This window comes from Corapipo altera, unplaced genomic scaffold (genome assembly GCF_003945725.1).
Source record: "Corapipo altera isolate COAL_440 unplaced genomic scaffold, ASM394572v1 75, whole genome shotgun sequence".
NCBI classification, from domain to species: domain Eukaryota; kingdom Metazoa; phylum Chordata; class Aves; order Passeriformes; family Pipridae; genus Corapipo; species Corapipo altera.
Window position 1 is genome coordinate 13,016,097 of NW_020884887.1, and position 15,857 is coordinate 13,031,953.

General features: G+C 44.2%; 1 protein-coding gene across 1 annotated transcript in view; it reads right to left on the minus strand.

Moving 5' to 3' along the window:
* The window catches only part of SMAD5 (SMAD family member 5), a 34,148-nt gene extending 32,579 nt beyond the window's left edge, over positions 1-1,569 (minus strand). Inside the window, exon 1 of the mRNA XM_027643379.1 lies at positions 1,231-1,569. The gene's annotated coding sequence lies outside the window, so the exon portion shown is untranslated. The remainder of the gene's footprint in view (positions 1-1,230) is intronic.
* Positions 1,570-15,857: the final 14,288 nt, after the last annotated feature.

Sequence of the window (15,857 nt, forward strand, 5' to 3'; positions counted from 1 at the left end):
ATAATAATAATAATAATAATAATAATAATAATAATAATAATAATAATAATGTGAAACTTCCCTTCATTCCAAACAGGAAAAAAAAAAAAAAAAGGCTTTTTTACATTTTCTGTGAAGGGAAAATGGTGACAGGCAGGAGGATCATATGGCATTTGAAGAGTTGTGTTTCGATAGGAAAAAATTCCTTTTGAAACAGGAATGCCATTGAGGAACATCTAATGGAAAATTAATTTCCAGAACTTGAGTTTTAACTGTGATGAGATGGGAGGAGCAGAATTTTTTCTTTTGTCCATTCTTCTCCTTCTCTAAATGAGCCCTAAAATATTTCACAAGGTATTAAACAGATTTTTCTATGCCAGGGGAACAGATTTAGGCCAGAAATTCTTTGGTCCAGCTGAAAAGGACAGCAAAACACTGTATGAATATTTGTTTACTACACTTTCTAAGAGAAAGGCATTTGCATTCCTATTAAAAATACAAAGAAAATTAAGTTCAGACAGAAAATGCCACATGTCCAAAATCAATCAGATATATCAGTGGCAACTTCAGAGCTGAGATTTCTAATTCAACCCCAAACTTGGAATTCCAAAGACTAATCTGATGCAGAGAATCTTAGGTGTAAAAACACAGAGCAGTTGTAGTTGCTCTGCAGTTCCCACTACCCCCTAAATACTGAATTTTGGGGTTTTGTAGAGCAAGGAGGTGTTTCCATTCTACATTGCCAAGGAGGTGTTTCTGAGAAAACCACACAATTCAACTTGAAATAAGCTCTTTCCTGCCTTTCTTGTACATAATTCATCACACCCAGATTTTAATATTTGTGTTCTTGTTTCAAACCTACTCTTGTAATTTATTATATGAGCAGAAGCTTGATTTTCATTCTGTTGAACAAATTTCTCAGAAAAATTCTGGTGTTGGTGCCAGGTTTAGTTGGTGGGACACTTGGAACTGCTGATAGAAGGCTGTAAACTTCGGTTTTAGGAAAATAGGGATTAGTGCTTAAGTTTAAGCATGAGAATGATCTCCCATTTATTCAGTGAAGTATTTATGGCTGTGTTTTACTTTAAGCACACGCTTAAATTCAATTAACTTCATTTTAATCACAGGCTTAAGTGCTTTGCTCTCTCAGGATAATAAGACCACTGGCATTTCATTTAGCTGGCTGAGCTTGTTTTTAAGTAAATCCTGTACTCTCAAGCACAAACTGACAAACATGCAAATATGAGTTACCTTTTTTGCCTAAAGACAGAAAATGATAAACCCAGTAGTTTTCCAGCCCATGAGGGGAACCACCTAAGCAGGGAATAGATTTCCATTTCCCTGATACTATCATATTAATTGTCTGGAAGTGAAACACTGCCTTGCAAGAAGAGTTTGTACCATCTTTGATCTCCTTCTCCACTGGAGCAAGGACAGACATAAGTGTTACTTTCCATTGAAATGAAGAACTTTTGTTTGCTTGTTTTCTAGACAAAAGCAAATGTCTTTGAGACATTGTGGGCCAGAGCTCCACTTGGTATAAGTTGGCACGTCTCCTTCATTCCAGGGGAATTACACTAATTTTGCACCTCAGAGTACATCTCAGAGACTTTCCACGTCATGTATAAACTTGAATAGAGAGATTCTGTATCATGAGGTGAGATCATAATGTGCAAGTGTTTCACAGACATAAAACTCTGAGGTCTGGGAATGCCTGACGGTAGCCAGTAAATACAGCATGGTCTAGTCATTAACTGGGACCCATTGTTTATAAGCAGAATAAACCAGTTGGTAGGCAGAGCCAAAAAGCAGTTTTCTTTACCATGGCACTCCTAATTAACAGTTTTTCCCCGCTGAAGCAATAAAATGCAAAGTTATGGTTTTATTAAGGCTTACGTGGGTCCAAAAAAACCCCTTTCAAACGTCATTAACACTTGATCTGTTCACCAGAGAAGTGACCATTTCAAAAAGAAGTGAAAGAAGAATTGAAAGCCCTGAGCATAAACCAGCCCAAACCACTGGCAAGGTTATTTCTGATGCAAATTGTGAACTGACCCAAAACAATTCCAATTTTACCGCTGCTCAACGTTAAAGGAAATAGATTGTGTTATGTTGTCATAGTTACTTCAATTAACGTGAAATAAAAGACATTCAGTGTTTTCTAACAGTGTTTATGGAACCAGACCAAAAGCAAGCCCAGCAAAATTGGAATTTCTCTTTTCCATACAATGACTCCTCTAAATAATGACATTAACAAAGGCTGAGTATGAAAGAACACCTTGAATGCATTTAGCACACATCCATTTTTATATTGTGAGCAACACTGCCATTATTTTCACAGACAGGAAAAAAATACATCAATACTGAACAACTATTGGGAGAACTTCGGACAGGAAACTTGGTACCTTCCAAACTGAGTGTTTTGAAGAGTTTTGAGTGATTTATGACTGGTTTAGAGGACTGAGAAGCTGCCACCAGCAGCAAGAACTGGGGGGTGGCTGTGGGTACAACCAACACCTGAGCTGCATATGCACCTTGGGGACACCCATCCTGTGCTCCAGGGAGCTGCTCCAGCCTGGAGAGGTGGAAGGAGAGTGGATTTTCCCTCCTCCAGGCCAGTATTGCAGCAGGAAATTAGGATGACTGATAATGAAGTGAAACTATGGGAAGTTTGCAATGAACATTTAGGGGTTTTCTCTCAAATTGCAACATATCGGTGCTGCTGGTGGCTCCAAAATTTACAGACAGCATGATGCTGGCTAGAATGGCTCCCCCATGTCCTGCCCTTCATCTGACTGACAAATATCTTTTCCTAACTTGAAGAAATACTGGGTTTGGTTTGAAGAGGTCTCTCTGGCTGACAGATTACTCCCCTTGCCTTCCTTTTGTCCTTTCTACTTACTTTTTCGGGCTTTGCACCATAATGCCATGTATAAGCCCCACAGATATTATTTAGTCCTTTCTGCTAAAAGGTAAAACAAATCCGAGGGCAGAATGATTTTGGACTGTTCAAATTCCTGACATGGAAAACCCTGTGGTTAGTCAAAAATAATCCTGTTATTTCCACCAGTTTTACAACACTATAACCATCACTTCCCGTTGGGTGGTTTTGAAGCTACATCAATGTGAAGGGAGAACAAAATTAAATCATCCCATCTTCTGAGTACAGAAAGGCTTTGGAACCTCCATAAAAGTTCACTTCCTTGTTGTAAGTGATAATAATTCAGGACAATTCCTCATAGGTTCCTTGCATTTAAACATCAAACAACATGCCAGGCTTCAGAAGCACTCACCATCTGAACTGTGAATCAGAATAAAAAGAAGAAAAGCAGTAAGAGTTAATAGCTTCTTTGGGGCATATTATCATTTACAGCCTGATCACCATGAATGTGGACCTGAGCAACCACTCTGAGTTCATAAAGTTCAGCGAATTCAGTGAAGTTTAAATGAATTCTTGTGTATTAAAGGCCAATCATATGTGTTTCTTCATGCAGGTAGAAGCCTCACTGCTTTCCTTCTCAGTAGGGCCTGATTAACGACAGCAGAATTCAGCTCTGTGTTAATGCCCCATATAGTGCCCCACTTTTGCACACTGCAGTGCTGCAGCTGTGCCCATTTCATGTTCTCAGTTAAATTAGAAGCCAAAAAGAACAGATTAAAATGGTGAATTTCGAGTATCTCTCTTATAATCTTGCTCATAAGTGGAATGGCTCTTTTTGTAAGCAAAAAAACCAACCTCCTCTCCCAGCTGGAGGTCTTTTTAAAATCTGAATCTGGCTTTTAAAATTCTTTCTGGTCTGTATTGATGCTGTACCTGCAGACTGCCCTCCCTTGCAGGGGCACAAAGCCCTGCCCTGCCCCATGGTTGTGGGGGAATCATCCATTTTTATCACTCTCAGTTATTGTTTCCTTCCCTTGCCACAAATATTTCCCACAGTACCACTGTTTTCTCTTGGCCTCCTTACTCATCCAAGCTCATAGTTAGGGGCACACTGGGCATTTTGTTATGCTTTTTTTTATTTTTTATTTTTTTTTTTTATGTTCTGGTAGGCATGAAAACACTCAGTAGGGATTCCATTATGTTTTAGCACTTGTGTTGAAGGGTGGAATAACTTCGCAGCCTGTCAGGGGACTGATGCATCCTGAATAGTTCCTTCTTTATTCTACATATTTTTATTTAAACATTCTTAACCATGTTTTGTAACAAGCTGCTTTCTCTATACTAGACTGTCTGGAGGAAGAGGATCTGTTTTAACTTTCAAACGACCATGAAAGACTGGAGAGAAGCCACAAACCAGAACATTTCTGTATTAAGTTATCAAACTTCTTGCAGGGGCCTGAGGCTGGAGAGACAAATTTAGCAAAGAGTTTTTACCTTCATTCAATGTTGTGCCCCTTTTTTTCAAAAATTTGCATTGATTTTGTCTCAAATTGTGACAATTTTGTCTCTTCTGTGATTTCTTTGAAGGATGAATGTGTCAGAATTTGCACGGGGAGAGCAAAGGGCAAACCAGTGTCAAAGCCCCACTGGCACCCTTTTACTGATAATCTTAAAATTTTTGTCAAGGAATCCTATGTTTCCAACAAAAGAAAATGTCAGATAGACCATCTTCACTCTTACAAGAACTCATCTCTTTACCAAATTCAGTAAATAACTGCACCAAGCCTTTTATTAATGGGCATGAGTGAAACACCCAAATCTCCTTTTATGATATCAAAGACATGAAGGCTGTTTAGCCTGGAAGGGACTGTGACACAGGCTAAGGATGGAACATCAGTCAGGGAGAAGAGGAAAGGGCATTTTCCTCCTCTCAAAGCTCCTCACAGTGCAGTTCAAGCCAGAAGTTATTCCTGAGTATTCCTGACTCTTCCTCACCTCTTTCAAACAAAGGATTTTTGTACGCACAAGATGAAGCCAAGTCACAAAAAGTTTGCGAAATATTCTCAGTCTGATAGTGTCCTTCTGGCTGACCCCAGCCCCCTTTTGGGTTTGCTTTTGGAATCTCAGGGGTTGGCCAAAGCCACCAACTCTGCTGGTCCACCAAACTGACACAATCCATGAGCAGCAGTACAGCCTTTGGTATCTTGACTTATGCCCTAACCTGTGCTCATGGTTAACATTCCTTAAATAACCCACAACATTATATGTTCCCCCAAATGTCCACCTTTAAACACAGTCTAGGCACCAAATTCGAGAATGCTGGTTGAAAACCTATGAACAATTTCTTCACAGTACTCAAGTCTGGAGAATCTGTTCTCCTGTGCCCTAAACCCCACTCATGGTGAGCATGACATGTGCTGCCTGGAGGCAGCTTGAGGTTTAGGTCATGACTCAGAGGGTTGTTAATCTTCCTTCCTTAGGGTTTCCTTCCTCCCTGTCTCAGGAAGTGGGTCCTACACCAGCTTTCTGCCCGGAACAAAGAGTGGCCCCACCGCGGCATATCGAGAGAGGCTCTTGCAGAGGAAAGGAGTTCCCTGCACACACAGCCCCATCAGTTCCTGCTGCCACCCAGGGGAGGGACAGAGCTGCCCTGCTGACACCACTCATTTTGGTGCTGCTCCTGGTAGTAGTATCAGGAGCAACAAGAGCATGGAGCTCCTCCAGAGTTCCGCTTAGCAAATCCAGACCTGGGCCAGGTTCGAGCACCCTGTGCAAAGTCCTTCATTTCACTCAGCATCCCCACTCCCAGGATGCTGGTAGCCAGCAGCTGGAAAAACAAGGTCATGAAGCACAGACACTGTAGCAGTGCTGGCTTGTACCTTGAAGTCATGGCCATCTCAGGATGGACCTCCAGAAATCAGTGCTCTCCCCCCCCTCCCAAAAGCAAAGCTCTGCTCCCCAGCTGATGTGCTGCACCAGCTGCAGTCTGGGCAGTGGATACCAAGTTACAGTGCAATGACAGGCTTCATATCTCATCTTCTGCCCCTAAAGTAAAAAACAGGGAGGGGGAAAAGGAGTATTTAGATCAGTCCATTGTTCTTCAAAAAGATTGCAGTGAGCTGGACTTTTGCATCCCGCTCAGTAACTGCAAACTGAGAAGCTTCTTCCTAAAGCTCTGCAGATCTGTGCTGATTTGCAAGTCTTAAGAGCAAAGTTCATTAACAATATTCCTCTTATAACTTGACCTGGGAAATTTTTTTTTTACCCTTGGCTAGGAATTTATCCTAAGATTGGTTAACACAATATTTATCCTATTGACCCAGCAGAAAAAGATTCAGGACAGATTAAAATAGATGGCTGTGTGGATTCAGTGGCATAGATGTGCAAACTAGCACCAAAATCATACCAAAAAGATTTAGAAAAGCAGTAAAACATTTTGGATCTGTCCTCAAGCTGAATCATCATTAATTTACTATAAAGGGAAGAGTTGAAAGGAAGCTTTAGACTCGAAACCCAAAGAAAGCAATAATGAGGTCCCTAAAATATAATGGTATCTTTACACAAACCAATGAGAAATTACCTGTGTCTAGGCTGCCCTTTTAAAGAATTCCACAAAGTGGTTGGGCTTTGCAAAAGCAATTCAGTAAATTTAGCAGCATGAAGGTAGCAGTGGCTTGGTTTTTTATTAGTTCCACAATGTCGATAACAAATCCCTCTCCTTTCTTTCAGTTTTCTGAGAATCTGGAGAAAAACCTTTTTTCTACTTTTTCTAAATAAAATCAGCATTTCTTTTCTGATCCATTTGTTCTGGATATAACTGTGAACCCCAGGATAAAATTGCTGGCTGCATGCAGCCTGGGCCTGAAGGGCACAGACCAGACTTGGGGCTCCCTCCTGCCTCACAGACATTTTATCAGTTGGAAGAAAATTAATAACATCCCAAATGCACTGATTTGCATTTGCAAGCTCAATGAAAGAGAGGGAATGCAGGAAAAGTAATCACACGGGAATGTGCAGAACATTAAAACCAGCAGCAAAAGAGAGTGTACAGTCAAAACACAGGTGCTTCATCACCATATTTTCACTCAAGTACACATATCCTCAAATAACCTGCACAAAAATCCCTGGAAGACGTGCTGGGAGGACTCTGGAGGATGAAGGAAACAGTCTGAGGAGAACATGAAGATGGTGCTGGGGGATCACAGGCAGCAAAAGCGTTTTGGGTTAAACTTCTTCACATCAGCACAAAGCTGCCCAGGCACAGGCTGGGATCTCTGGTTGGTGGGTGACCTGCTTTTATTTTCTCAGAAGAACAGATAGGACCTAATAAAGCAAATAGATCCTTTGGGTTTTCTTGGCTGTGAACTTTCCAAGGTCAGGTTGAGGAGTGGACCCTTGCTGGAGAAGGGGAGGGCAGAGGGCAGGGCTGGAGCCCTCAGTGCTCAGCAGTGCCAGCTGCCAGAGCCAGTGGCATTCTCCATGCTGAGTGTGCTGGAATTAAACCACAATAAAGCAGATGCCATGAGTCTGGAAGTGTCTGCATCATGGTACTCTGGTGACACACTCCTTTCACCAGGGTAAGAAAGGTGCTTGAACAATCAGAGCTGTTGAAGAGCAGATGTCTCGTACACTGTTTTACCATTTCTGGTCAGCAGAAGGAAGGAGAGAAACCATGTACACCCACAATTACAAGCCAGGGGCCTGATCCAGAGGCTATGGAAGCCACTGGAAAGTTTCCATTGACATCAGCAGGCACTGGATGGGCCCCCAGAGCTTCACTGCGTGGTAACAATGCCATGGCTGGTGTCAGCTGGAGCTTCCCGGGATGAATTTCGCACTGGCTCACATGCCCAGGGCTCCTCTCCTGGCATGATGGGTAAAAGGGCAGCCTGCAAGGCCAGGGCTGCAGGTTTTAAGGCTGGTTCTAAACCAGGACCAAGCTTTGGCATATTGTGCAGCAGCCTTGGGCTGTGCTAAATAAATGCCATCTGCTCCTGGCCTTCCTCCCCTGGCCTCCTCCCACCTCCTCCCTCAGGGGGCTCCTGACAGTGGAGAATAGCTGGAGTACAGTCACAAGCATCACGCCTCTTCCTGTCCCTAACACACCCTTTACACCCTTTGTTTCTCTCTAAGTGTCATGGGTGGAGTAGGATCCCAGCTCCCTGGCTCCAAACCAGCTGGCAGCATCAGGCCAGGCTCAGCCCCATTTCTCCCAGACTTGGAGGACCTGAAGAAGGCAGAGCCTTGGCTCTGCAATCTCCAGGGGTTAATGAAGGGGTTTTTTCACCCAGGAGAGGAGTTGTTCTGAGTGACATCACCGCCCTCCCCGCTGAAAGCTTATGGACTTTCCAAATTCAGAGGAGAATTGCAAACACCGTGTGAAATCTTTTCTCACCCGGGGTTGAAACCTTTGCCAAGAGCCCTCTCAGGGCAAGGATCCCACCACTAGTCTGAAAGTTCAAAAGGTAGGAGCCATTTCTCACCATCAGTGTCTGTGAAACCCAATTGAAAGGAAAGATCCTAATTACATTTGGCATTTCTAATAGTCAGTCTCCTGCTAAACAAATGACATCATTTGTGGCACTGGCAGCAAAAGAGCCCACTGTAAGGGACTGTAAACAAGAGTCTGTCCAGCCTCATTCTGCTCTAACAAAAGGAAAGGGGAAGAGGGAGAATCTTGTTAAATGACCATGATGTCCACATTTTTTTTTCAAGGATTAGACATGTCCTGATACCTCTGCAAAATGGTTTTAAAATGGGGGATAGAACACACTCAGCAACTGGGACTTTTGGCAACCCTGAGGAAACCCCTGCACTCAGCAAAGTGCAGCAGCTCAGGCTGGAGGCTTTCTGGATCTGAATTTTGGGGGTTTTAAAAGATCTGTGAGGCTGGATTGAGCCTCCTCCTGATCATTTCTAGGGGAGGCAATTTTTAAAAAGTGTACTTAAATTCACAATTCCTCTTGGAAAAATGGTTGCACATCACGTGTGCTCCTTGCCTTTCACCTGTGGGTGTCCCAGCTCACCCCTCTGTTGAAAGGAGAAGGGATGGTTTAGGTTTTAAGCCTAGAAGGAGCTCCCTCTGCAGAGGAGCAAAGCAGCTCTTTGAGGGATGAGGTTCACACTGGTGTAGAAAAACAGCCTGGCCTTTCCAGGGAAATACCAGGAAGCAGGAACTGTGCACTGAGTCATAATTAAGGGAACAGACCAAAAGATCTACCCTCCTTTAAAAAAAAAATTTAAAATTATGTATATATACATATACACACACACACACATATGTATATCAAAGACTGCTGAATTCCAGTCTTCAGTTGAGTATTTTCCAGTTTTTCTGTCCAGCAGCCTGTCCCACAGCTGTGCTGGGAATCAGGACAACGCCAGCTTAGAGGAGGATTCTTCAGAGCTCTCCCTTTCCTCATAACGACCCTGCTTGGCTCTGCTTAGGTTGTGACATTTGAGGGCATCACAGCATGAGCTGGGGTGAGCACAGGCCATTAATTGTAATAGGATGCTGTTGAGGGCTGTTTGGTGTCTCCCTGCCCGTAACTGTAACCTGCAGCCAGCTATTTCCAGCCCTCCACTCAAGTAAAAAGTGCCATTTGCATTCAGATTGCCCTCAGTGCAGAGATGTGCTGGATGAGAAATTAAAAGTACGGCGTAAGGACAAGACCCATCTGTTCTGTGGCAAAGAGACACTATTTTTTTTTTTTGCTTTGCCACATTCTGTAGATGGATGGATGGATGGATGCCTTCTGCCTGATTTCTTCTTTGGCAGTTGCACTCACCACTGAAAAACAACTGCTCATTTGGACTGGGAGCTGGACTAAGATCTTAATAGTCTCCCACTACTCAATTTTTGAAATCTTCTTAGCTGTGCTTCTGCTACCTTCCTTATTCTAAGAAAATAACTTCGCTTTGGTCTTTTTTTTTTTGCTTTGCAGAAATGAAGCATGGGATACATTCTTGATCCAAGCATATGGGAAAATCCCCTCAATTATGAAAGGAGATGCATTCATAATGTTCCTTTCTCTTATTAATTTAGTTACAAGCCACTCTCTGAATCCTGTGCAGTATCATCATGCAAACCCTTTCACGCTAGTTAGGCTTCATTCAGAGGAGCACTCGCCTTGCAGAGTGTGAAAGAGGCCATTTATGCTTAATAATGATAATAACCAGCAGTTGGAGGCTGGGAAAAGAAAGGAAAATAAAACCCCGCAGAACTTTACAGGAAAGGACATTTAGTGTTGCCAGGAGGGTGAGGAGGTCAGACATCTGGTGGTGAGTCTCACCCTGGATTACAGGCAGGAATGCTGGGCCGTGGAGCTGGGGCTCAGCTGACCATGGCAAAGGCACCCATGGGACTCTGGGGTGCCCTGGTGTGGCCCCTCATCTGCACCAGACCTCGTTGGTTTGGGGGTGCAGAGCACAGGGAGAGCTCGTCCCACCCAGCCAAACCCCCAGGGAATTAACAACGAACAGGAGAAGTTAATGCCCTGAAAAAATTTAAGGAGATTAAGTTGCCGTAAAGACAACCAAGGAAATATTTAGGAAATCCCTCAGAAATCACATTGTATTTGTCCTTGTTAACTGTGGGAAAGCCCAACACACAGGGTCACCCCCTGTGCCCTCGCTGGGTGGTCCCAAGTTTTCTGGGCACAGACTGTCAGATGTTCATTAAAAAGTGTATATTTGAGAGGCCAGTGCCAAAACACCTTCCTGCCTGTAGATCCTTCCATGAGGTATTCCTGAGGGAGCAGTGGGATGGGGAGCTCCCAGGGTCAGCTCTCACTTGGCCACAGGTCACAGAAATATAGATCTACCCTTTCCTAAAGCCTAGAATAACACTCAAGTTTAACCTTCCACAGCTCAGCAGCCCCCAAGTTGTATCTTGGAATCCAAGTGTAAGATCTTAAAGATGTTTTTCCTTTGGTGCTGCAATTTCCACACCCCCAGCATTTATTGTAAGTTATCTCAGACATTCACTGTCTTCAGTTTACATTCATCTCCATCTATTTTTAACAAAAAATAAACTCAAAAGCACGTTGGAGCAGTACAGTGTTCCTCTAGAGGATCATAAGACTGCTTGATCACGTCTTTTCCTGGCACTTAGTCCATCTGTTTGTGAATTATTTTGTTACACTGAGTACACAGTTGATAGTTTAATGGCTGGAAGTGATTGTTCTCGAAATATGGATGGAGTTGTCATGGAAATACATTGCTAGGAAGATTAAGGCATGCTTAAATTAAGGCATGCGTTGAATTCTCAGTTGGTTTAGCTGTTCTTTCCTTGCCATGTTTGGAGAACATCCTATCTAGTGCAATGATCCAAGACATCTTGCTGGATTCCCCATCAAGCAGTGAATTAAGGCACCAATTTGCCATCCCTGGGCTCGGGCCAGTCCCGTGCAGCAGCAGAGGGGCAGTGATTGGCCTCCAGCACTGCCTGTTTTCCAATACCAGGAATTCCTTCCAGCCCCTTTGAACTAAATTCTGAACAGACTCCCATCCAACAGAGCATTTGGCTCCAAGATACACAGGAAGGTTTTCAAAAGCACAGAAAAGTTCGACAACAGCAAGAGCCGGTTTTCTAGAAGTTGATTTTTATGGGGTTTGAGAGCACTGATGGTGATAGATGGGGCACGAGGAGATTTTTCAGAAAAAGCACTGACAGAGTCACCCTGGGGTTGCCTCCCACGTGGCCCAGGCAGCAATTTGTTCAGAGAAAGACACCACAGTAAATCCTATCAGAAACTTGGATAACAGATTTTGATACTTCTGATAGACCACAGCATTTCTGGCTTCTCTTGAGAGAGCTCAGCTGACACCAGTTAAATCTCTGGTCATCTATGACCTGTCCCTGGGGATATTTTCATGCAGACTCACTGACAGAGTGGGTGGGATGGGAGAAGCATAATTCCTCCCAGAGGAGTCACCCATAACCAGCCCACTTCAATATTCTTGGTAGATTTAGTCTGTGTCTCCCCCATGTATGCACAGTAAAAAAGAATATGCGCCAAATCCTTATTTTTGAGCAAATTTCTGTCGGAAAAGAGCATTACTGGCAGTTTCATGCAGGGTCTCAAAGCCGTGCTGGTATTTGAAATGTGAGGAAAGAGAAACCTTCAGACATTGAAACTCAAGGAAAAGGAAAAACCCAAACAAAAACAAACAAGCCAAAAATACAACAAAAACCACAACCCAAAACAAAATAAAAGGGCAGCCTGTGCACATGTGGAAATACAATTTGCAGACTTGCTAAGTGAAACAGAAGCCCTGTATTTATCTCTGAACATCCTATTGCTGTGGACAAAGGAAATCCACGGCAATAAGAGTTAGCAGAGAAAATAGTTTGTCATCAAATCCACTGACAAGGATTAACAGCTACTCATTGCAACTGCAGTCAACACCTTTCTTGTAAATCCAGCAGATAAATATTCCCTGCCCTGTACGTGATCTGCAGCCTGCAGCGAGGATGACCCCGAGTACATCCCAAGCACATGGGAAAAGGATCAAAACAAAAAGCACGTGATGGTTCTTAACAGAAACGACATTATCCATGGAAGGGACAAACACACATGGCCTTCAGATCCCTGTAAAACAATACCAGGGCTGCAGCAGGGCTGGAACTGGGAAAAGCAGATGCTGCCCAAAGCAGGAGCTGCTCGAGAAGTTTAACATGCACAACACACCCCAGGAAATGTGAGCACTTTTGTATGAGTGGAGAGGCAGAACACAGTCCAGGACCCCTGAGTTCACTCAGACTGGTTGAGTTTGCCCATGTGTTCAGGTCCTTTTGGAGAGAAGAGCCAGCTACAGAAACTAGAGCTACTGATGAACACAAGAAGAGTTCTGCAGCCTTTCCTCCTGGACATGCTGTTATCCACAGCAAGGAGCAGAACATTTCAGCTGGTGCTCATTCATAGGGTATTAAAAACTCACACAAAGCACAAGGGTCACAGAGACACATCCCCCCCAAGCCACATGGTTTTAACTCCTCCAAAGGTGAACTCAGTTTAACCCTTAAATCTAGAACTGTTAATGCAAATGTAAGAAAACCATCTCTTTTAATAGGTGCCAAATCCATTATCTTGGCTAGAGACTCAAATTAGCTTTAGGCCACTTTAACAGACTAGATGATTTACTGAAGCCCCTTTCACAGTGTTTGCCATAGTTTTATAAACCAATTACAACATGCAAGGAGTTTTAAAAGCATCCAAGGGCAATGTTGGCCTCCTCATGCAGTACAAACCTGTACAGACTGCATGGAAGTTGCCAGAATTGCTTCTGACAACTAAAACAACTTAATTATTTTAGTTATTCCACACTCCCAGTAACAGACATGGAAAATTTAAGCCATGTTTACAGCTGAGTTAGAGCTAAAACACTTAGAGCTCAACCACGAAAAGATGGCAGATAAATTTCATTAGATAAAATGGACAAATACTGGTTGTGTCCATGTGGGCTGAGTATCTCCAGAGGAATTCTCTCCTTGAATGGTCCTGGTGGAAGGCATGGAGCTTCCTGTGTGTGTGTGTGCAGTTGGGAATTCTCTGTTTTCCGTGTGCACAGCTTACAGATGAGAGAGAAAGAAACCTCCACACTCAGCTACAGCTGCCTACAGGAGTAGGAAAGGTCAGGTCACCACATTTCAGGTTCTCCCCTCTTTTCCCACACCGGGGTATTTGCAATGAAGCTCCAGGAAGGTGGCAAAGACCAAAACTTTTCCTCCTCTGTCACTACCAAGCACAGAAAGGTGATGCTGAGTCCCCATGAGGAGGTGCAGACCTGCTGCATCCACAGTGCTCACCACTGCAGCACTCCTGGCCTTCATGGATCTCCTTTGGGGTCTTGCAGAGGAGCTGCTGGGCCATGTGAACGGGGTCAGGTGAACAGCAAAGCTCGGGCCAGCAGTGACATGGAAACAGCTGGGTCCTGTGGCAGGGAGGTGGCCACAGCTCTGGTGTTGCTGTTGGCCGCCCTTCCTGCCTGGGGCATCCCAAGGGTGTACAGGGAGTGCAGGAGCTGCAGCTGCCCCAGGTTTGGGATGTAAAGGAGCCTGGCAGAGTGAAGGAAAAACAGCTTGTGCCTTGAGGCTGCTCTTGCCCTTCCTTTCTAAATAACAAAAACTTATCCCAAACTCAAAAGCTTATTAAGAGTGTAGGGCTGAGACCTTCTCTAAAAGGGTTTTTAGAGAACTTTGTGCCCTTTCAGAGTGTTGTCTAAGGGGGAGTTATCCCCTGAGGCTCCAACTCCCCTGCTCACTGGGAGCCACAGCCATGGCTCGCAGGCAGCCTGGCCCTGGCACTGGCACAGGAGCTGCCAGCCAGGGAAACATGCAAAGCAGCCACTTGAAAAACAAAATTCCCCACTTTTCTCGTGCATGTGGAATGAGCATGATTTATCTGGGAAGGAATTTGCCCTCAGTGTTGATCTTCTTAAAAGAGACTGTAACTAAAATAGCTACAGGCTGCTCGAAAATTAGTTGGTTGTCATGTGCAGTGGTTTTCCCATTATTGCCCCTCATCCTAAAGCCAGACCCTTATCCCAGTATCCATTTCAGTATGTCCTTAGCCCCTATCCCACAGCAGAGATGGGTATCCCTGTGGGATGACTGCTAATTCTGCAGAGGAGCTGGAGCACTGCTGGGAAAGGAGAGCCATTCCCAGCCTGGCCTGGGCAGAGGGCTTCCCAAAAGTGGGAGACTTATTTGGGAGGCAGGGAAGAAGCCAACTGACACAAATTGCTCACCCAGACAAACAATCAGGATTGCAAGTGTCAGGAAGCAGGATTAGAATCACAATTTGTTGGCACAGACATTATTGGCTTAATATTGTTTGCGAAACCTGCAATGAATTGATTGGGGGGAAGGAGGGAAATCAGCCATCCACCAAAAAAACCTCCCAAACAAAACAGTCTGTCCTTTGTAGGTTCATATGCAAACTCTCCCACACAGCCTGGGACCAAGTTTTGGATCGAGGCCTCAGCTTGGCTTTCATTTAGTGGCCAAAAACAACGGAGTGGATTTAGGGGGGGGCAGGGCTGGGCCATGCGAGGGAGGTTGTCATCTCCCTGTGCTGGCCCTTCCCTGTTTCCATCCCAGCTGGAGGGAGGAGGGAGAGGAATCCAACTCACTTTACAGAGCTCCTCACTCCTGGTGGGTGCCCAGGGCTGGGTAGGATTTAACCCCTGACAACTACAGCTGTCTGTCACAGAGAAGTGGCATCAAATCAAACCCCTACAGTGATGGGGCACACCTTGGGCACGAGGGCTGCTGAGTGCCTGGGGAACCTCCAAACAGTTGGATGCTGTCCCATGCTGAGACATCTTGAGGATGTTTGTCCCAGAATCATAAGGATGATGAGGTACCCTATGATGTAACAGAGGGTTTATCAAGTCTTTTTACTCAGGTTATTATTCACAAAAATCTTCGGTTTGGTCTTTTGTTTAGAAAAAGCAAGAGGCCACTAAAGGGTTTAATGACTCTTAAAAGACATCACTACAAACACTGCCAGATTAACCTGCCAAAACAGCATTATTGAGCTCCTGGAGATTCTTTGCAAGGAAACACGGGTTTAATGCACCTCACTGAACTCCTCTTATTCACAGGAATCAGCAGGTGTGTTCCTGTGAAGCACTCGAGATGCTGATGGAGACAGTGTGCAGTCTGTGCCTGCTGGAACTGGAGTCACACAGGCAGAAAGAAAAATATTCTTTCTTTTCTCCCCAGAGCCCTCCAGAGGCAAAGTGGTTTTTTCAGTCTCTCTTTCATAATCCAGCATTTTTATTGCTCTCCACTGCTTTGACCAGGATTTATCCCCACCTCGCTGTGCACTTCACCACAGCTCAGATTCCAGCAAACTTCCCTTGATGGACCAAATGCCTAAATATAGAGGCACTTATTTATGTACTACTCTTGTAGTGTCAAAGTAAATACTAAAAGTGAGTTTCTGGAGCACAGCTGAAATATCTGCCCTAACCAGCTGATTATTACTCT